A 21,887-nucleotide genomic window follows, 5' to 3' on the forward strand; every position below is an offset into this window, starting at 1 on the left:
ATTTGGAGTCACGTGAACTGGAAACGCAAGGCGCCAACTTGTGGGCGGAGCCAGTGGACGTGCTGGTGCCCGACGCTTATAGAGTTGACAGCTGTGGGAAGAACAAAACATGGCAATGTGTGAAGAGTGATGTCACGCTGCGTGTGCACGAGCGGAAGCGGCGGGTCTCACACCCTCAGTTTTTTTTTTTTATAACTCTGCTGTAATGGCGGAGCCCAGTGTTATGCAATGAGGTGCGGCAGTGCGTCACCTGCTAGAATGACGTGGAGGGAGGAAAAGGGTGGTTTCTTGCTAGGGGTTGTTTCGCTAAGTGATTGTATTAGACTGTTGGGTTTCGAGCCGAGAACCTGCAGCCATTATATCACATTACCTTCCGCGGGTTATTACTGTGTGAGGGAGGAGCGTTATAGGGAACATGGGGCGCGCAGCCTGACACATGCGGGGAGTGCGCGCGCACGATGCGTCACAGAAACGTCCAGAAGAGCGCGAGTTTGTGTCTAGGCGCGGGCACGGAATGGGCGTGTGCAATGAATGTGACGTTGGAGCAGTAGCAGCTTGTAACCGCCGCTGAAGGCATGGCGCCTTGCGCTGGAGTGGCGGGAGTACGAGGGGCTAATTATGTGCAGGCTTGTAATGTCTGTGTACTGGTGCAGCAGGGGCATAGGGTGGATCCCAGCGAGCGCCTGTGTAGTAGTACACCTGTCTGCTGCCTCACTATAGTATGACGTAATATTACAGTGGCAATGTAGTTTAGGCTGAGGATTCATTTTGCTTGAATAAAAGCAAAATGGCTGCAGAACGTCACATAGACTAGTAGGGGTGTCTTTCCTAAAGTGCATGGAAGCTTGTCGTGTTACTAAATAAAGCGGTGTGCATCAGATGTTAGGGGTTAGTGCTCCGTAGTCCCACAAACTACAGCAGCAACTACAATTCTTCATGCTTACCGTGAGTGGCGTAACTAAGGTCTTGTGAGCCCCCATGCAAACCTTTCGTTGGGCCCCCTACACCTTCCTTACAGTGACTTATTGATAGTGATGGTTACAGGTGCTGTAGCAATATCTCAGATGCTGGAAAGGTGTACTGCTGTAGTAGCCACAACTGCAGTTATGAAGAATACAGTGAGCGAGCAGCGCAGCACCCAATATGTTCCAGAGTGGCCCCCCACACAGTATTATGTGCTCCAGACTGGCCTCCTCAAAATATTATATGCTCCGCAGTGGCCCCCACACCGTATTATGTGCTCCAGACTGGCCTCCTCAAAATATTATATGCTCCGCAGTGGCCCCCACACAGTATTATGTGCTCCAGACTGGCCTCCTCAACATATTATATGCTCCGCAGTGGCCCCCACACCGTATTATGTGCTCCAGACTGGCCTCCTCAACATATTATATGCTCCGCAGTGGCCCCCACACCGTATTATGTGCTCCAGACTGGCCTCCTCAAAATATTATATGCTCCGCAGTGGCCCCCACACCGTATTATGTGCTCCAGAGTAGCCTCCTTAAAGAGGACCTTTCACCACTTTTGGGCACATGCAGTGTTATATACTGCTGGAAAGCTGACAGTGCGCTGAGTTCAGCGCACTGTCGGCTTTCCTGATCTGTGCCCGGTGTACAGAGCTTACGGTGCCGGTACCGTAGTGCTCTATGGTCAGAAGGGCGTTTCTGACCATTAGCCAGAGACGTCCTTCTGCCTCGCGGCGCCAATCGCGCTGTGCTGTGCTGTGGAGCGGGGAGGAACGCCCCTTCCCTCTCCTGATAATGCTCGTCTATGGACGAGCGCTGTGAGCAGAGGGAGGGGGCGTTCCTCCCCGCTCCACAGTACAGCGCGATAGGCGCCGCGAGGCAGAAGGATGTCTCTGACTGACTGTCAGAAACGCCCTTCTGACCATAGAGCACACCGGTACCGTAAGCTCTGTACACCGGGCACAGATCGGGAAAGCCGACAGTGCGCTGAATTCAGCGCACTGTCAGCTTTCCAGCAGTATATAACACTGCATGTGCCCAAAAGTGGTGAAAGGTCCTCTTTAAAATATTATATGCTCCGCAGTGGCCCACATACAGTATTGTATGCCCCCAAGAGCCCCACACCCCAGAGCTAATAATATATTCTGGGGTCTCCTCAGACCCCCGAGTATAATAAATACAAATATTAAAAAGTAGAACAAATTCCAGCACTATAAAGATTGGTATGAAAAATATTAAAACTTAGCTATCAATAAATATGTAACTTACAAAAACGGTATAAAAAAAAAAAAAAAAAGACAAAACATGAGAAGGAGAGGGAACATTCAAAAGCCACATATATGACAAAAAATAAAAATGAACAGATGTCCTATGTTCATTTTTGTTATGTATGTGGTTTTAGGATGTTCCCTTTCCTTTTCGTGTTTTGTATGATACAAAAATACCGTATATACTCAAGTATAAGCCGAGGCCCCTAATTTTACCTAAAAAAAAAAACTGGGAAAACTTATTGACTGGAGTATAAGCCTAGGGGGGGAAATGCAGCAGCTACTGGGAAATTTAAAAAATAAAAATGGCTGGAGTTTTTGGGTGCAGTAGTTGCTGGTTGTTGGAGAAGGGGAGGGGATGTTTTGGTTGTCTGTCTGCCCCTTCCTTGAGCTTGAGGACTGCAGGTTTTTCCGCCCACTTGGAACTCAGCCTGGCTGAATATAGGGTATCTGCGGTGCTCCGATTAACCCCTTCCCGACAGAATAGGAGCACTGTAGTCAGGCTGAGTTCCAAGTGGGGGAGTAAAAACCCAGTCTCAGGGACTGGGCAGTTAGACAACTTTTTTTCCCGCTACGGCGTTTACCGTACAGGAAAAATATTTTTATAGATTTGTAGAGCGTGTGTTTTCGGACACAGGAATACCTAATGTGTATGTGTTTCACCATATTAACAGTATTAGATATTAATTATATGTGTTTTAGGGAAAGGTGGAGGATTTGAATTTGTAATACTTTATTTTTTTTATTTTTTACTTTAAAAAATAAAATAAAATTTTGCATTTATTAGACCCCCTACGGGTCTTGCTAGGCGGGCTCTGCGTTCCGGGCCTGCTAGCAGAAGTACCGTAAGTACTTCTGCCGTTTGAAATCAACAGCATCGCCATGCTAGTACCAGGAGCGTGGCGATGCTGCGGCCGGGCACCTGCCCCGGTGTCTGGATGCCGGGTCTCTAACTATGATATTGCTGAATTACCGTAATGACATGAGTATAAGCTGAGGCGGACTTTTTCAGCACAAAAGCTGTACTGAAAAACTCGGCTTATACTCGAGTATATACGGTATATACACATATATATATATATATATATATATATATATATATATACATATATATATGTATATTTAAGGCTGCAGAAACGCAGCTTTTTTGGTTGCAGATTTTGATGCAGTTTTTTGTGCCAAAGCCAAGAATGGCTACAAATGGAATTGGAAATATATAGGAAGTCTTTATACTTCTAACTTCTGCTCAATCTAGTCCTGGTTTTGGCTCAAAAAACGCAAGGAAATCTGCAATTAAAAAAAGCTGCGTTTCCGCAAGGTGGGGCCCTGGCCTTAGTCACATATTTATTAAACGCTAAGTTTTAATATGTTTGATACCAATCCTTATAGTGCTGGAATTTTTTCTACTTTTTCATATTTTCATTAGTAGCCTCCAACTGGGAGGGTTTTTCCCCCGTGCATGTAGGATTGTGCTGTTTCATGAGACATTATTGCATCATTGTCTATTTTTGGGCTCTGATCCATTTGTTCTTCTACATATAATAAATAGAGTCCCATGAGAAGTGATTGAAAATAACAAACACTTATACTTACCTCTCCTGGGCATCTTCTGTACGTCCAGCTGTCTTTCCCATCCTCCTTGGGCCTCTTCTCTCTGGCAATTAAGGTTATGTGCCCCAGACGTCACTGCTTGGGCCTGTGATTGAACCTCAATGGTCACGTGGGGCGTGATGCTGTCATTACATCGGCATGACCGATGGGGCCCAATCACAGGCCTCAGTAGTGAGGCCTGGTGTGTGTGACCTCAGTCACCAGCCGGAAGAGCGCCGGAGAGGATGCTGAGCCAAGGATATGTGAGTCAGGGCCGTACCTCTAATGAGACGAGTTGAGGCTGCACCTTTGGAGGGGGCAACAGCCATGGGATTTTTGTTTATTTAATTAACTTTTTTTTTAACCTAAACTAGCACAGGACAGGGCCGCTTTGAAAACAAACCGAGCGGCCCTATCCTTGGCTGATATAGATCTCTGCGTCTCAGCGCAGGTGGCGTCATCACGCTTCCTCTGCTGAGATGCAGACATCTTTTGCCCGGGGAAGAGGAAGCAGCACAGGAACAGCGCCTGCAAGGTAGGTAAGTAATATCCCTTTTTTTTATTTTATTTTTTTTAATAGACCACTATCTGCTGGAGTATCCTTAGCAGGTAGCAACCTATTTACCTTCCTGGGCCTGCTAATGGCTGCCCCCCCTTTCCCTTCTGCTATAGGACATGGGGGTGGCCGTGAGCAGGCCCAAGCCCCAATCCCCTCCTACCGCTATTATATTCTGGGGTAAGAGTATAATAATTGGAGCCTCATGGGAGGTGAGGGAATATAATGAACAGTGTTACTCACCTTGCCTGGATCCGGTGTGACTCCTAGCAGGCTTCAGGCCTGTATGGTAATGTCCCGGACCATGTGACATCTGGGACATTACCATACCAGCCCGAGGCTGCTAGGAGTAACATCGGATCCCAGAGAGGTAAGTAACAGTTAATATGTTTCTTCACCTCCCCTGGTCTTTGATTATTATACTCCAGGGTCTGAAAAGACCCCAGAGTATAATAATAGTTCATGGGTGGGAAACTGAGGGACATAATAAAGGTTGCAGGGTCCACTGTGGCCCCTGCAACCTCTATTATGCCCCACAGTGGCCCCTGCAGCCTATATTGTGCCCCACAGTGGCACAATAGACTGTGGGGCATAATAGAGGTTGCAGGGGCCTTGTGGGCAGGGCCGGCGTCAGCGCACGGCATAGTCGGGCAAGTGCCGGGGCCCACGTCATCACATCACGCCTACACACGCAAGCTGGGCCGCAGCTTTAAAGCAGGAGCTGAGCTCACAGCTCCTGCTTTAATCGCCTATGTGAATGGAGTGAGAGAGCGGAGAGAGGAGCGTCGGGGGGGGGGGGGGCGATGGAAGGTGAGTGTAAGTGTTTGTTTTGTATTAAATATTAAGGTGGAACACAATGAAGGGGGCCCATGAAACTGGGGGGGGGGCAAATGAAGGGGAGGGGGGGAACGGCATGACACTGAGGAAGATGAAGGGGGTGGGGAGAAAATGGCATGAAACTGGGGACAGAGATGGAGGGGGCCCAATGAAGGGGAGGGGGGGGAACGGCGTGACACTGGGGCAGATGGGGGGGTGGAACAGCATGACACTGGGGCAGAGACGGGGGACATGAAACTGGATGAAGGGGGAGTTTGTGATGAAAAAGGGGACAGAGATGGAGGGGGGGACATAAAACTGGGGGCAGAGGAAGGGTGTATATGAAACTGGGGAAGAGATGGAGGGGGGATCATGTAATTTACGGGTGACTGTAGGAGGATTATACTGTGTGGGAGCACATGATAAATGAATGAGAATGGGCGGAATCAACATAAAAGTGGGTGGAGCCAAATTTGCCACGGCGCGCAGAGCGCGCCGCACGTTTTGCCCCTCTTTCTGCTCTTTAAAAATTGGGAGGTATGGTGTTGGTGACGCCACACTCCTGCATGACGTCACTCGCTTCATCTACGACGCACAGTGTCTTGACTCCCCCGCCTCCTTTACAAGGGGGCCCACTGAGGCTCTGTCGCCCAAGGGCCCATAAAAACCTGGAGCCGGCCTTGCCTGTGGGACATAATATATATTGGGGGGGGGGGGGGAGATAGCTCAGTAGCAGCAGTGTTGCAGAGCCAAACAGGTGAGACAGGGACACCAAAGTGTGCAGCGGGCTGGTTTATTTACAAAAAAAAAGAACAGAAAACAAATAAACCTTGGCTTCAGGCATAAAAGATACAAAACAAAAACACAGCCTTAACTTCAGGCAAAACTAAATCAAATCTCCACTCGTCTGAGCCCTAACTGAACAGTAACCAAAAATACCTCACTATACGTGTGGTTTACTGTCAGCCACACAAACAAACACAAACAGTATAGTTTGGTCTCACCAAACTCAATATGTCAGAGCAGTCCCCATCTCCTCTTACTCCCAGGTTCTGCCCTGGACTACAGGAACTGCAACCCTTTTCCAGCCCAGTAATGAGCCTCAGAACCCACACCTGGGCTGCAGCCTATTCAAAATCTGCCCTGGACCACACATGTCAGGAACCTGGGGCTAAAATAGCGTGATTCCAGTACTGTGCCTGTCAACTTCGGGGGTCGGGTGCATGGAGAAGTGAGGAGTCAAAGATGTCTGTGTTGCAAACTTTACAGAGTCAAGTCATGGAGGTAATGTTACCACTAGCACATCCCTGCCCCACTCCCCCGCTGCCTTAGGCGGACGATCAAAAGACCACCTCAGGCATCAGAGAGGCTAGGTTCACCACTGATGGGAGTATAATTTTTTTTTTTTTTTTTTTATAACAGTAGGTACAGCGGTTGGGGAACCAGGCTTTACCCAACCACTATCATGATGGTCTGGGGCCCCAGCCATTTCCAGTTGGCCATGGGCCCCGTACCTCACTCTTCGTGGTCGCACCCCTGTGACCGCGATTGTTACACCACTGCTTACCTCTCCAGGGACTCACAACTTTGGTCCTGGCACATTTGTCAGAGACACTCTGGCACGCAGGAATTCTAGGAGCGGCAAGTGCTGCGAATCATATTCACCGTCGACTCCAAGGTCCTGACATAACCAATGAGCTCCTCCATTGCTACAGATGGAAGCTGTCATTGGCCATTTCTCTCCTGAATCATCATCCAGTAGAACAGTAGCTGAACCGGGCCAGCTAGGGATGGTTTTGCAGCTTCCCAATGGGCACTGTTTATACTGTTTTTATTTAGTTTTCTGTGCCTGTTATTTTATGTGTTTTTGTCTGTTTTCAGCTTCCTTTATTTGTAATCCCCATGGTATCACCCACTGTTTCTATCCCTCTGTTTTAAAGACTTGGTACAGCCCTAGCCAATCACCGTCCTCTGTGCTGCTGGTGGAGAATCTAAGTCTCCAGAGGACCATTATTTAGTGGCTAGTTCAGTGTTTTGCTGGCATTGAGACTGGACCTCTGTGCGTGTCATTGGCAGCCCTTGAAGGAGAGATGATTTGCAAAGCCTACTGTCCACATAAGACAACCTTTAACTCACTTTCTATTACCTAGAGACCGAGAGTGTGCCTAAGAGGAGAATAGGAGTTGTGGTCCATAAGAAGCAGTAAACCGTGACCCATTTTGCATCCAAGTGTTTGAGTCCCTGGGACTTCAATTTGCTCAGCCCCCAGATCTAATACTAGGAGAGGCAGAGTATAGTACTTTAACTGGAGTGAAGGCAACCCCATCACAGTCTGGGCATCCCTCATCCCAAGCCTGGGAGTAGCCAACCAGTTGGAAACTATTTCCCCCATAGCTGCACGGGTTTGATATGAGATCTTAGAGTAAAGTTGCACTTTGGTTCATCTGCACAACTGCCTCCTGAATTGTGCCTGTGCTTAGAATCAGGGCCCTACTGAACACCACCACCCTGAAATGGGTAAGAGAGGACCTCTCGCCAACTGGAAGCTCCTTGGGGGAACAACTACAACCACCATCAGGTACCACGCAGGCCCCACTTGTCACTGTCTGGCCTGGGAGATGGGCTGCAGGAGTTCAATTGAACTCCCTACCCTGTGACATCTCCACCATCACTATTACTCCCATCCTCTGGTTCCCTCCATTGGGTTGCAGCAGTTTTAACTGCGAATTTGCCCCCTTGTATACGACCAAGATTAAATGTATTAGAGATTATTAGTCTCCACATTGTACAGTAGTAGGGAAAAAAACAATTCAAAAGCATATCTTGACAAGAGTACATTCACATCTATTGAAGGTTCTGTCCAAAGTCTGTATAAAATTGCATATAAGAAAAGTGTCCAATATATCAAAAACTTTGGTCACAAAACAGTTCACCTGAACAAACTTCTCAGTGAGGTGCACGATCCACTGCCTTCGGGACTCCAAGGCCACGATAATGTTAATCCCAATTCAAATGAAAGATGGATCTGCAACACTCCTCTTAATTAATAAAACTTCATCTTTAATTCCATTTTATAGGACAATACAAAACTCCATACAAAAGGTAGAAAAAACAAAAAGTACAAAAAAGACGCAATAAAAACCGCTGTCAGTATAACATCGCTAACGCGTTTTAAGACCGTCTTGGTCTCTTACTCATAGCTGTTTGAGGCCATTTTGGGGTAGCCGCTCTTGCAGTTCAATACAGGAGCCGGCTGGCGGCCATTTTGGGGTGGCTGCTCTTGCAGTTCAATACAGGAGCTGGCCGGCGGCCATTTTGGGGTGGCCTCTCTATGCTCCTGTATAGAACTACAAGAGCAAGAGAAGCCAGAAGAGGCGGAGTTGCTGCAGAAGAAGGAGGCAGCGCAGGAAAGAGCTCTGGGCAGCAATGGGGACGCGCTCATCGGTGTTTCAGCGCTGGGGCCCGCCCTCATTGCTGCGGAGAGCTCATTTGCATACCGGTTAAAACCGGTATTTCTACGGAACGGCGCGGCGGAGACCACGTCTAAAGGTAGGAGACGAATAGCCTTTCTTAAGGCTATTCCGACGTGTTCATAAGAAAAAAAGGTAGTTTAATGGTAGAATCCCTTTAAAAAAATAAAACTTCTAAATCACCTCCTTTCCCTAGAATACATATAAAAGTAGAAAACACATACACATTAGGAATCCCTGTGTCCGAAAATGCCCGGTCTACTGATATTTTTCAAACCGCCGTGTTTTTTTTTTTTTCATCGTTTTACCTCTGATTTAAATAAAAGGTGATCTAAGAAATAGACATTCCCCAAAATGGTATAACTAAAAAGTACACCTGGCCCCGCAAAAAAAAATGCTCTATGGATCTCCGTACAGCTGCAGGGTCACCTGTCAATGTGGCCTTGCAGCTGTTGCAAAACTACAACTCCCATATATTAAATATTTTACAATTTTTTTGCTTCAAATTTTTTTCCCCCTATTTTCCTCCTCTAAAACCTAGGTGCGTCTTATAGTCCGCACTGCTTTAAAGATGTCTGTCACTGTACCATATGAGGCTCACAATCTAAATTCCCTATCTTTATGTCTTTGGCATGTATGGGAGAAAACTGGAGTAGCTGAAGGAAGCCTATACAAACATGGTGAGAACATACAAACGTCTTACAGATGTTGTTCTTGGATGGATTTGAACCTAGGACTCTGGCTGCAAAGCAACAATGTTAAAAATTGTGCTGACCTTATAGTAATATATAATAATAATAATAATAAAAAATTTTATTTATATAGTATACTATTGTCCCATATGATGTATAGCACTTCCAAGATGGGAAAAATTGCTCCTAGGTCCTCATGCGTAAGGTCAGACATTTGACAAAAGCCAAGTGGTGCTGTGATTTCCTTAATTTCCATAGAGGTGAATGGGAGATATGGCAATAGTGTAGTACAGCTGAGACACATTGTTTCTGTAGCCTTACAGTTATGGAAATAGCATTGTTGAAAGTGCTATGTTTTTTTCTCTAGCTCCCATTCACCTCCCTAGGGGCTAGTTCACACGGGGATTCCGCGTGTGCACATTCCGTCGCAGCTTTCTGCTCCGGATTAGGCCAAAATGAATGGACCTAGTCCTGAAGGTGCTGTCGCGAGGCGGAATCTGCCTGAAGAAAGGATAGCTTGCTTCTTTTTTCCGCTGGCGGGAACAAACTGCTAGCGGAAAAAGGAACGCTAGCAGTCTACATAGACCTCTATTGTGAGGGGGCGGATTTTGAGGAGGATTCCGCGCCAAAATCAGCCCCTTCTTTCCCCTTGTGAACTAGCCCTAGGATTTCTAGGAACAGTGTGAAGAAGCACTGCTAGGTTGTTCTTGTTAGTCTCACCCTAGGGATCAGACTTAAGAGCAATTACTCCCAGCAAGATGACAACAATTATTTAAAGGGGTTGTACCACTACAGATACTTATCCTCTATCCATAAAAAAGTCTCCGTGAATTCTCCCCAGCGAACTGACACTTATTTTCTATCCTGTGGTTACGGGATGTGTCTGTAGTGGCTGATACAACCACTTTAAACTAAAGACATAAAAAATTCCAGCTTTCAACCGTGGTCCTTGTAAAACGTAGCGTTTATTCCAGTATTAAAAAACACACATGTTCACAAGCCATATCGTCTCCTAGGTGTATCCATTCCTTACATAGACTCGCTGACGCGTTTCGAAGACATATAGTCTTCTTAGTCGTAGCGTCAGCGAGTCTATGTAAGGAATGGATACACCTAGGAGACGATATGGCTTGTGAACATGTGTGTTTTTTAATACTGGAATAAACGCTACGTTTTACAAGGACCACGGTTGAAAGCTGGAATTTTTTATGTCTTTGGATTTCCTATAATATGACCCATAGCCGGTGGGATTGAATTCCGTGCTTCCTTCGTCCTGAGAGCCACGGGACTATATACATCTCCAAAGGAAGAGAGCAGAAAAAGATTCACAAAAGTAAGTGGGCTGCATTTTTTCTTCTTGTTTTACGCCCTTTAAACTAAGGCCTCATGTAGAAGGCCGCAGTGAAAAAGCGCTGTAGGAAAAAACGTTATAGAAATGCATTGCATTTTTTCATCAAGCACTTTTCACAGAAAGTCAGCAGAGATTTCCTCCTATGTTCTTAGATATAAATAACTTCAGTTTGCTGCAACAGAAGTATTACATAGGGGCATCAATGGAAAGGGAATTACCTCATCCTGCACATAATGGAACAAGGTTTATGGTGGAAAACAACAACACCCAACAGGTTCCTGTTAAGGCTAGATTAATGCATTCAGGTTTTCTTCAGGGTTTTTTGTTTTAGCCTTGAAGCCAAACCTAAGTGTGGAATATGAAGATGGAGAAAGTACGGTATATAGTATAGGAGCCGCTACTCCTTTATTTAATCCACTTCTGTTCTTTGCTCTAAGGTTAAGAACTCTTGTTAAATTTTGAAATAAAAGAAAAACTATGGTGGAGAGACAGGAGGTAAGGCAGAGGAATTGCCTCTGTCGCAGCAAGACAGCAGCCAACATAGAAAAAAAAATTTGAATGTGAAAGAATGGAGAAATGAAAGAAGCGAAAAGAGTATGGGTGAGAAGAGCCTCTACAAAGGCAAGAGGGAGGCTCCGGTAGAGGAACAGTAGAAAGAGGAATGGAAGGTTGGAGATTAATAAAAGATATTCCAGAGTAACCAGACTTTCTGGTGAGAACTATCATTCTGGCGCAGTGCTGCAATCATGTCCTCCATTTGCCAGATGTGTAGACTCTCCTGTAGCCATTCTGCCAGAGTTGGAGGGGAGGTGGACTTCCAGAGACACAATCTGCATATAGCAGACTAATCTACGTACATGTTTTGGAATTTTACTAGGAAAAAGGTGAAAAGAGGCTGGATTGTCCTCTAATGCGACTCCAGTAACTTCCCGAATGACCCTACTGACTTACTAGAATGGGTGAAGATGTGATCAATTCCACCAAACGTGCAGCATCATGCTCTGGCCTGCAGAGCAACGCCAGCACTGATCAGAAGTTGATGGGAAATTTTCGTAAAGGACAGAAGGAACTCTACCATCTCAATTTTGTAATTAGATTCCTGTGCCTTACAGGAGACAGAAAACTTATGGCAGGAACAGAAGGCAGAAAGCCACTTGTCAGATGGAAAAGTGGACCCAATCTCTCTCCCTCAGCCCGCCACAAACGTTGGTAGGGGCTCATCTCTAAAGGGATCCAATCATTGGAATCCCATTTTTCCTCCCTAACATGTAGAAATAGCCTTAAGACAAGCTATACTTCTCCTACCTTTAGATGTCTTCTCCGCGCTGCCATTCGGTAGAAATCCTGTTTTTCTTCTGTATGCAAATGAGTTCTTTCGCAGCACTGGGGTCGGTCCCTAGCACTCAAACAGCACTGGGGGCGTCCCCAATGCTGCAAGAGAAATCTCCAGCGATGCTTCTATCTTCATCTGGAACGCCTCTCTCCGTGTCTTCTTCCGTCCTGGGTTTCAAACTTCTAGGCATGCACAGTCAGCTCTTCCGTCGGGCCTCGGGCAGAGCTGACTGAGCATGCCCGTGCCCATTTACTTGTGACCGTTTACACAGTAAGCTGGTGTACCACCTACACATGGGTGGAGGCTTAAAGGGATTCTACCATTAACCCCTTCCCGCCGATGGCATTTTTTGATTTTCGTTTTTCGTTTTTGACTCCCCTCCTTCTAAACCCCATAACTTTTTTATTTCTCCGCTCCCAGAGCCATATGAGGTCTTAATTTTTGCGGGACAAATTTTTCTTCATGATGCTACCATTAATTATTCTATATAATGTACTGGGAAGCAGGAAAAAAATTCAGAATGGGGTGGATTTGAAGAAAAATGCATTTCTGCGACTTTCTTACGGGCTTTGGTTTTACGGCGTTCACTGTTCAGCCAAAATGAGATGTCCCCTATATTCTGTGTTTCGGTACGGTTCAGGGAATACCAAATTTATATGGTTTTATTTACATTTTGACCCCTAAAAAAAATTCCAAAACTGTGTTAAAAATTTTTTTTTCTAAAAGTCGCCATATTCCGACGGCCGTAACTTTTTTATACGTAAGTGTACGGGGATGTATAGGGCGTCTTTTTTTGCGGGGCCGGGTGTACTTTTTAGTTCTACCATTTTCGGGAAATGTTATTGCTTTGATCACTTTTTATTCAAATTTTTATCAGAATCAAAACAGTGAAAAAACGGCGGTTTGGCACTTTCGACTATTTTTCCCGCTACGGCGTTTACTGAACAGGAAAAATATTTTTATAGATTTGTAGAGCAGGCGATTTCGGACGCGGGGATACCTAACATGTATATGTTTCACAGTTTTTAACTACTTTTATATGTGTTCTAGGGAAAGGGGGGTGATTTGAACTTTTAATTCTTTTTATATTTTCTTATATTTTTTTAAACTTTTTTTTAATTTTTTTTTTTGCATTTATTAGAGCCCCTAGGGGTGTTGAACCCCAGGGGGTCTGATCACTAATGCAATGCATTACAATGCTAATGCATTGCAATGCATTGCGAAAAAGCATCCTTTCTTTTGCAGGCTGCATAGACCAGCCTGCAAAAGAGAGGATTTGCAGACAAGCCTGGGAGCCTGTACAAGGCTCCCGGCTGTCATGGCAACGGGACGTCAGCCCTGGAGCATGCTCCAGGAGCCGGCGATCCCAGCCAAAATGGCGGCGCCCATGCGCCACCGGGAAAATGGCGCCTCCGGGGTTAATGCCTAAGCAGTAGACACCCGGCGGCTATGGCGGCCGCCCGGCTCCCGGGCGGTCGCCATAGTTACAGACCCGACATGCGCCGTACTATTACGGCGCATGTCGGGAAGGGGTTAAACTACTTTTTTTTCTAATTACCATTTCGGAATAGCCTTAAGGAAAGCTATTCGTCTCCTACCTTTAGACGTGGTCTCCGCCGCGCCGTTCCGTAGAAATATCGGTTTTAACCGGTATGCAAATGAGTTCTCCGCAGCAATGAAGGCGGGCCGCCGCGCTGAAAGGCCGATGAGCGCATCCCCATTGCTGCCCGAGAGCTCTTTCCTGCGCCACCTCCTTGTTCTGCAACAACTCCGCCTCTTCTGGCTTCTCTTGCTCTTGTAGTTCTAAACAGGAGCATAGAGAGGCCACCCCAAAATGGCCGCCGGCCAGCTCCTGTATTGAACTGCAAGAGCGGCTACCCCAAAATGGCCGCGGGCCACGTCTAAAGGTGGGAGACGAATAGCCTTTCTTAAGGCTATTCCGACGTGTTCATTAGAAAAAAAAGGTAGTTTAATGGTAGAATCCCTTTAAATGAACTTAGTGAATGCTTTCTGAATAGAGGTGAAAAATTATTTTGGATGAATAATATGGATAGTCTGTAAGAAATAGAGTAATCTGGTGAGAACATTCATTTTCAGGAGATTTATCAAGAATAACCACAAGAGTCCCTTAGTGTTCCATTTGGACAGGTCAGCTTGAATGGTGCACAGAAGTGGTAGGACATATAGGGTGATGTGACTGCTGAGGCTAATCAGTGGCTTCAGTGGGAGGGATCCATGACGTCACAGGCTGTGAGAAGTTTCACTTTGAGAAGACGCAGAGCAGAAGAACCGGGCCTAAGGCCAAGGACTCATATTGAGGAAATGCAGCATTTTTTTTTCTTTGCAGATTTTGCTGCAGTTTTTTGAGCCAAAATCAGGAGTCGATGAAACAGAGTAGAAATGGTCAGTGCTTCCTTTATATCTTACATTCCTTTTCAAGTCACTCTTTTTGGCTTAAAGAAAAACCCATAGTAAAATCTGCAACAAAAAAATTGCATTTCCACAACTTGGGGCCTTAAAGGGATTCTATCATTGGGAAAACTCATTTTTAACTAGGCATATATTTGCATAGCCTTTGGAAAGGCTATTCCAGGCATACCTTTAATTTGTTAATCCTCTCAGCCGTTTTTGAATTGGCCCACTTTTATTGATATGCTAATTAGCCATCTCGGAGCACCGGGATTCACTGAGCATTGTGTGAAATGTGTACACAGGGGCAGGTGAGAGCAGGGAGGCTGCTGATGATGATGATGAGTCATCAGTCTCCCTGCTCTCACCTCCACCTGTTTACAACAACACACAGTGCTCAGTGAACTTCCTGAGTGCTCCGATATGGCTAATTAGCATATCAATAAAAGTGGGCCAATTCAAAAACGGCTGAGAGGATTAATGTATGCTTGGAATAGCCATTCTAAAGGCTATGCAAATATATGCTTAATTAAAAATGAGTTTTCCCAATGATAGAATCCCTTTAACCTTAAAGTTTTATTTTGTTCACACACTGGGCACAACATATTTAAATTTTCACTTTCCATATTATTTTTTCGGAAGCATTCAGGGGAATGCACGGTATGCCGAAACGCGGAGTTAAGGTGGGCCTACTGACTGTATTGTGGATTCATTTATGCTGTAACATGGGTATGTTTTTACTGCTTGTTCCATGACACCTTCATGCATACTTATCTCTATATTTGTGACCTACTGATACTGCTCAGCCACTGGGATGCACCCTGTGTATATTTAGCACATATTTACTATTCCTCTCCTCACATTTGGGGTCTGAACTAGTTAATTGTACTTTTGAGGATAGGTATTAGTGACTTACTGATGCTGTCCAGTTATTGGGATTTATAGATATATTTACTCTGTGCATATTTAGCACACACTCACTATCCCTGTTCGTCTCCTCATATTTGGAGCGTGAACTAGTCATCTGTATTTTAATGGATAGGTACTGGCGTCTTCAGATATATGGGTGTTTCCCCTTTGTTGAATATGCATCATTCTTATGTGCAGTAATAATCATTTTCTATGCATGTGTGTTGTTACATTTGATACATTTATTAGAGTATATATATCATGCAATTACTGTCCTCAACCCTGTCAGTGGCCTGTTTTTGCTGTCTATCTACTTGTACAGTATGTGTTTCCCTCGTTTGTCTTTTGTATTTATTTACTCATCAATAAAATATTTTTGTGCATTTTTACTTATGTTGAGCACTTCCATCCTTTTTTCTTTGTATGATTGATATATTTCTGTTTTCAGAAGAATTTCTGTAACACACCATGGGGGTTCTTTTTCTCCGTTTAAAGGGGCTCTATCAGCAAAATTATGCTGTATGAGCCCCACATATGCGTGAATAGGCTATTCAGGCCCCGCTAATGTTATTTTAAACGCCCCCCCCATTTTAAAATAAAACCCTAAAAACATATACAGTCCTATGAAAAAGTTTGGGCACCCCTATTAATCTTAATCATTTTTAGTTCTAAATATTTTGCTATTTGCAACAGCCATTTCAGTTTGATATATCTAATAACTGATGGACACAGTAATATTTCAGGATTGAAATGAGGTTTATTGTACTAACAGAAAATGTGCAATATGCATTAAACCAAAATTTGACCGGTGCAAAAGTATGGGCACCTCAACAGAAAAGTGACATTAATATTTAGTAGATCCTCCTTTTGCAAAGATAACAGCCTCTAGTCGCTTCCTGTAGATTTTAATCAGTTCCTGGATCCTGGATAAAGGTATTTTGGACAAACAATTCAAGTTCAGTTAAGTTAGATGGTCGCCGAGCATGGACAGCCCGCTTCAAATCATCCCACAGATGTTCAATGATATTCAGGTCTGGGGACTGGGATGGCCATTCCAGAACATTGTAATTGTTCCTCTGCATGAATGCCTGAGGATTTGGAGCGGTGTTTTGGATCATTGTCTTGCTGAAATATCCATCCCCGGCGTAACTTCAACTTCGTCACTGATTCTTGAACATTATTCTCAAGAATCTGCTGATACTGAGTGGAATCCATGCGACCCTCAACTTTAACAAGATTCCCGATGCCGGCATTGGCCACACAGCCCCAAAGCATGATGGAACCTCCACCAAATTTTACAGTGGGTAGCATGTGTTTTTCTTGGAATGCTGTTTCTTTTTGGACGCCATGCATAACGCCTTTTTTTTATAACCAAACAACTCAATTTTTGTTTCCAAAATGAAGCTGCCTTGTCCAAATGTGCTTTTTCATACCTCAGGCAACTCTATTTGTGGCGTACGTGCAGAAACGGCATTTCCAAAAAATGGTAGAACTAAAAAGTACACCCGGCCCCGCAAAAAAAGACGCCCTATACATCCCCGTACACTTACATATAAAAAAGTTATGGCCGTCGGAATATGGCGACTTTTAGAAAAAAAAATTTTTAACACAGTTTTGGAATTTTTTTTAGGGGTCAAAATGTAAATAAAACCATATAAATTTGGTATCCCTGGAACCATACCAAAACACAGAATACAGGGGACAGGTCATTTTGGCTGCACAGTGAACGCCGTAAAACCAAAGGCCGTAAGAAAGTCGCAGAAATGCATTTTTTCTTCAAATCCACCCCATTCTGAATTTTTTTCCTGCTTCCCAGTACATTATATAGAATAATTAATGGTAGCATCATGAAGAAAAATTTGTCCCGCAAAAATTAAGACCTCATATGGCTCTGGGAGCAGAGAAATAAAAAAGTTATGGGGTTTAGAAGGAGGGGAGTCAAAAACGAAAATCAAAAAATGCCATCGGCGGGAAGGGGTTAATGGTAGAATCCCTTTAAGCCTCCACCCATGTGTAGGTGGTACACCAGCTTACTGTGTAAACGGTCACAAGTAAATGGGCATGGGCATGCTCAGTCAGCTCTGCCCGAGGCCCGACGGAAGAGCTGACTGTGCATGCCTAGAAGTTTGAAACCCAGGACGGAAGAAGACACGGAGAGAGGCGTTCCAGATGAAGATAGAAGCATCGCTGGAGATTTCTCTTGCAGCATTGGGGACGCCCCCAGTGCTGTTTGAGTGCTAGGGACCGACCCCAGTGCTGCGAAAGAACTCATTTGCATACAGAAGAAAAACAGGATTTCTACCGAATGGCAGCGCGGAGAAGACATCTAAAGGTAGGAGAAGTATAGCTTGTCTTAAGGCTATTTCTACATGTTAGGGAGGAAAAATGGGATTCCAATGATTGGATCCCTTTAGAGATGAGCCCCTACCAACGTTTGTGGCGGGCTGAGGGAGAGAGATTGGGTCCACTTTTCCATCTGACAAGTGGCTTTCTGCCTTCTGTTCCTGCCATAAGTTTTCTGTCTCCTGTAAGGCACAGGAATCTAATTACAAAATTGAGATGGTAGAGTTCCTTCTGTCCTTTACGAAAATTTCCCATCAACTTCTGATCAGTGCTGGCGTTGCTCTGCAGGCCAGAGCATGATGCTGCACGTTTGGTGGAATTGATCACATCTTCACCCATTCTAGTAAGTCAGTAGGGTCATTCGGGAAGTTACTGGAGTCGCATTAGAGGACAATCCAGCCTCTTTTCACCTTTTTCCTAGTAAAATTCCAAAACATGTACGTAGATTAGTCTGCTATATGCAGATTGTGTCTCTGGAAGTCCACCTCCCCTCCAACTCTGGCAGAATGGCTACAGGAGAGTCTACACATCTGGCAAATGGAGGACATGATTGCAGCACTGCGCCAGAATGATAGTTCTCACCAGAAAGTCTGGTTACTCTGGAATATCTTTTATTAATCTCCAACCTTCCATTCCTCTTTCTACTGTTCCTCTACCAGAGCCTCCCTCTTGCCTTTGTAGAGGCTCTTCTCACCCATACTCTTTTCGCTTCTTTCATTTCTCCATTCTTTCACATTCAAATTTTTTTTTCTATGTTGGCTGCTGTCTTGCTGCGACAGAGGCAATTCCTCTGCCTTACCTCCTGTCTCTCCACCATAGTTTTTCTTTTATTTCAAAATTTAACAAGAGTTCTTAACCTTAGAGCAAAGAACAGAAGTGGATTAAATAAAGGAGTAGCGGCTCCTATACTATATACCGTACTTTCTCCATCTTCATATTCCACATTTAGGTTTGGCTTCAAGGCTAAAACAAAAAACCCTGAAGAAAACCTGAATGCATTAATCTAGCCTTAACAGGAACCTGTTGGGTGTTGTTGTTTTCCACCATAAACCTTGTTCCATTATGTGCAGGATGAGGTAATTCCCTTTCCATTGATGCCCCTATGTAATACTTCTGTTGCAGCAAACTGAAGTTATTTATATCTAAGAACATAAAGTCATATGCAAATTATTCCAACTAGTTATGTTGGGCCGGGTGTAGGTTCAGCTTATTTACGCTGTCCCCTTGCTAATCACACCTATTGAGCGAGACTGACATCTCCCTCACAGACTCATCACCCACTGATGTCATGAGGAAGATGTCATGCTTAGGAGATGTGATAGCTAGCGAGGTGACAGCAAGACTGCCACTGTGTCTACTGAGGTGACGGTTTCCAAAAACCGTCAAGTTTTTGGAAATCTCAGCATGTCAATTATACTTATGGAAATGCTGGCAGTTTCCCTATGGGTATAATTGAAGCAGAAAATCCACAGAGGAAATCTCTGCTGACTTTCTTTGAAAAGTGCTTGATGAAAAATTGCAATGCATTTCTACAACGTTTTTCTCCTACAGCGCTTTTTCACTGCGGCCTTCTACGTGAGGCCTTAGTTTAAAGGGGTTGTACCAGCCACCAGGGCCGCCAATAGGCCAGTATTACTGCTACTGGCGTCAGGGGCCCGGCCAAATTGAAAAATGGGGGGGCCCGGTTTTGACCCGCCACCGTGTGCCGGCCCCCTGGCGCCCGCAGCAGTCATTGTATGCCCGATTTCAACTCAGATCTGCGTCCAGAGGACGCAGATCTGAGTTGAACACATACGCGGCGGCTACAGCAAGGAGCTGTCACAGTTCAGCTCCTTGCTTTGCCGCTGCATCTACACTAGTCGCTGTGTAGACACGATGTGATGACGTCACATCGCGTCTACATCTGTGTGCCAGTGAGAGAGAGAGAGGCGCGCGGAGAGCGGCGAGGGAACGTGGAGAAGGTAAGTGTAATGTGTACATTGCGGTGGAACGTGAAACTGGGGGCAGATGAAGGAGAGGACGGCATGAAACTGGGGGCAGATGAAGGAGAGGACGGCATGACACTGGGGGCAGAGATGTGGAGACATGAATCTGGGGGCAGACATGAATCTGGGGTAGTTTACACTTTGGGGGGAGGGAAGGGGCCACCAATACAGACCCGGCATCTGCTGTAATGGAGAGGCGGATGCCGGGGAGTGTAGACGCCGGCACAGGTGAAGCCTGCAGCGGCAGGAGCGATGTTGCTATTCCGGAGGGGAGGGGGGGGGGGTGCGGAGGAGCGGAATAGCAGCATCGGTCCTGCCGCTGCTGGCTTCACCTGTGCCGGCGTCTACACTCCCGGCATCTGCCTCTCTATTACAGCGGATACCGGGTCTGTATTACCGTATTTTTCGGACTATAAGACGCACCCAGGTTTTAGAGGAGAAAAATAGGGAAAAAAATTTTCAGGCAAAAAATGGTAAAATATTTAATATATGGGAGTTGTAGTTTTGGAACAGCTGCAAGGCCACATTGACAGGTGACCCTGCAGCTGTACGGGGATGTATAGGGCGTTTTTTTTGTGGGGCCAGGTGTACTTTTTAGATATACCATTTTGGGAAATGTTTATTGCTTAGATCACCTTTTATTTAATTCAGAGGCAAAACAGAGAGAAAAACCCGGCGGTTTAGCACTTTTGATTTTGACGTTCACTGTACATAAAAATATTAGTAGACAGGGCATTTTCAGACACAGGGATACCTAATGTATATGTTTCACAGTAATGTTATACTTTTATATGTATTCTAGGGAAAGGAGGTGAACTTTTATTTATTTTATTTTTTATTATATTTTTTTTAAGTGGTTTTTTTTTTTTTTTTACTATTTTATTTTCCCCCGCCTAGGGGGCTTGAACCTGCAATCATTTGAATGCAAGTCCCATAGATGGCAATACAAGTGTATTGCCGTCTATGGGAGATTCTATACATTACTATCGCGGAGGGTCATAGACCAGCCGCGATAGTAATATATATCTATGACAGGCCTGGGAGCCTTCATTAGGCTCCCAGCTGTCATCGGAACAGGTCAGCTCCTGCGGTCTCGCCGTGCAGGAGCCGGCCTGCATCACTAAAGGTATGGGGCCGGTGGGGACCGGCCCAGGGCTAACTTACTGCCGGGACCTGTGGAGGAGGAGCGGATTTGCAGCATGGCCGCGCTACTGCCACCGCTGGTTTTCTTCAGCGGCAGTAGCGTGGCAATCTGCAGGCCCCGGCAGCTAAGACACTCCCCGGCATCTGCTGTAATAGACCGGCGGATGCCGGGGACTGTCTTAGCTGCCGGGGCCTGCAGTATTGTCACACTCCTGCCGCTGAAGAAAACCAGCGGTGGGAGTAGCGCGGCAATCTGCAGGCCCCGGCAGCTAAGACACTCCCCGGCATCCGCCGGTCTATTACAGCAGATGCCGGGGAGTGTCTTAGCTGCCGGGGCCTGCAGATTGCCGCGCTACTGCCGCTGAAGAAAACCAGCGGTGGCAGTAGCGCGGCCATGCTGCAAACCCACTCCTCCACCCACATTCAGACTATAAGACGCACCCTCATTTTCCTCCGAAATTTGGGGGAAAAAAAGTGCGTCTTATAGTCCGAAAAATACGGTACATTGTGAAGGCTGTGCGTCCGATGCCTAGTGCATCGGCAGCGCACACGCAGGGCCGGCAGCATAGAAGTGACGACTTCTCGCCGCTGGCTTTGCATATGTAACCCCGCCCACCAATGACGCAACAAAGCTGGAAGACAGAAGAATTTACTGCAGAGAAGACTAGCGAGTATGCGACGTGGGACAACCCCTTTAATACCCTCCTTCATCAGCCTCCAGTTTAATATACCCCCTTCATTTGCCCCTAGTTTCATGTTCCCCCTCAATTTGCCCCCACAGTTTAACATAAAAAACACTGATACTCACCTCTCCTCGTTCCCCTGACACTGTATCAGCAGTCTCTTCTCCGGGAGCATTCTAGGAGCTGTAGCTGCGTTAATTCACCATCGTTCTCCATTGAAGTCAACTCTTCTGCATCCTCTGGGTGCAGATGAGTTGAATCTGGGACATACCTCCCGCCGACCAGGATTGCAGAACACGACCCACAATCCGGGACAGAATCCGGGACGGTTAAGAGGTATGCCATAGTGCATCTCTGGACCCTGCAAAAAC

This window comes from Leptodactylus fuscus, chromosome 1 (genome assembly GCF_031893055.1).
Source record: "Leptodactylus fuscus isolate aLepFus1 chromosome 1, aLepFus1.hap2, whole genome shotgun sequence".
Lineage (NCBI taxonomy): Eukaryota > Metazoa > Chordata > Amphibia > Anura > Leptodactylidae > Leptodactylus > Leptodactylus fuscus.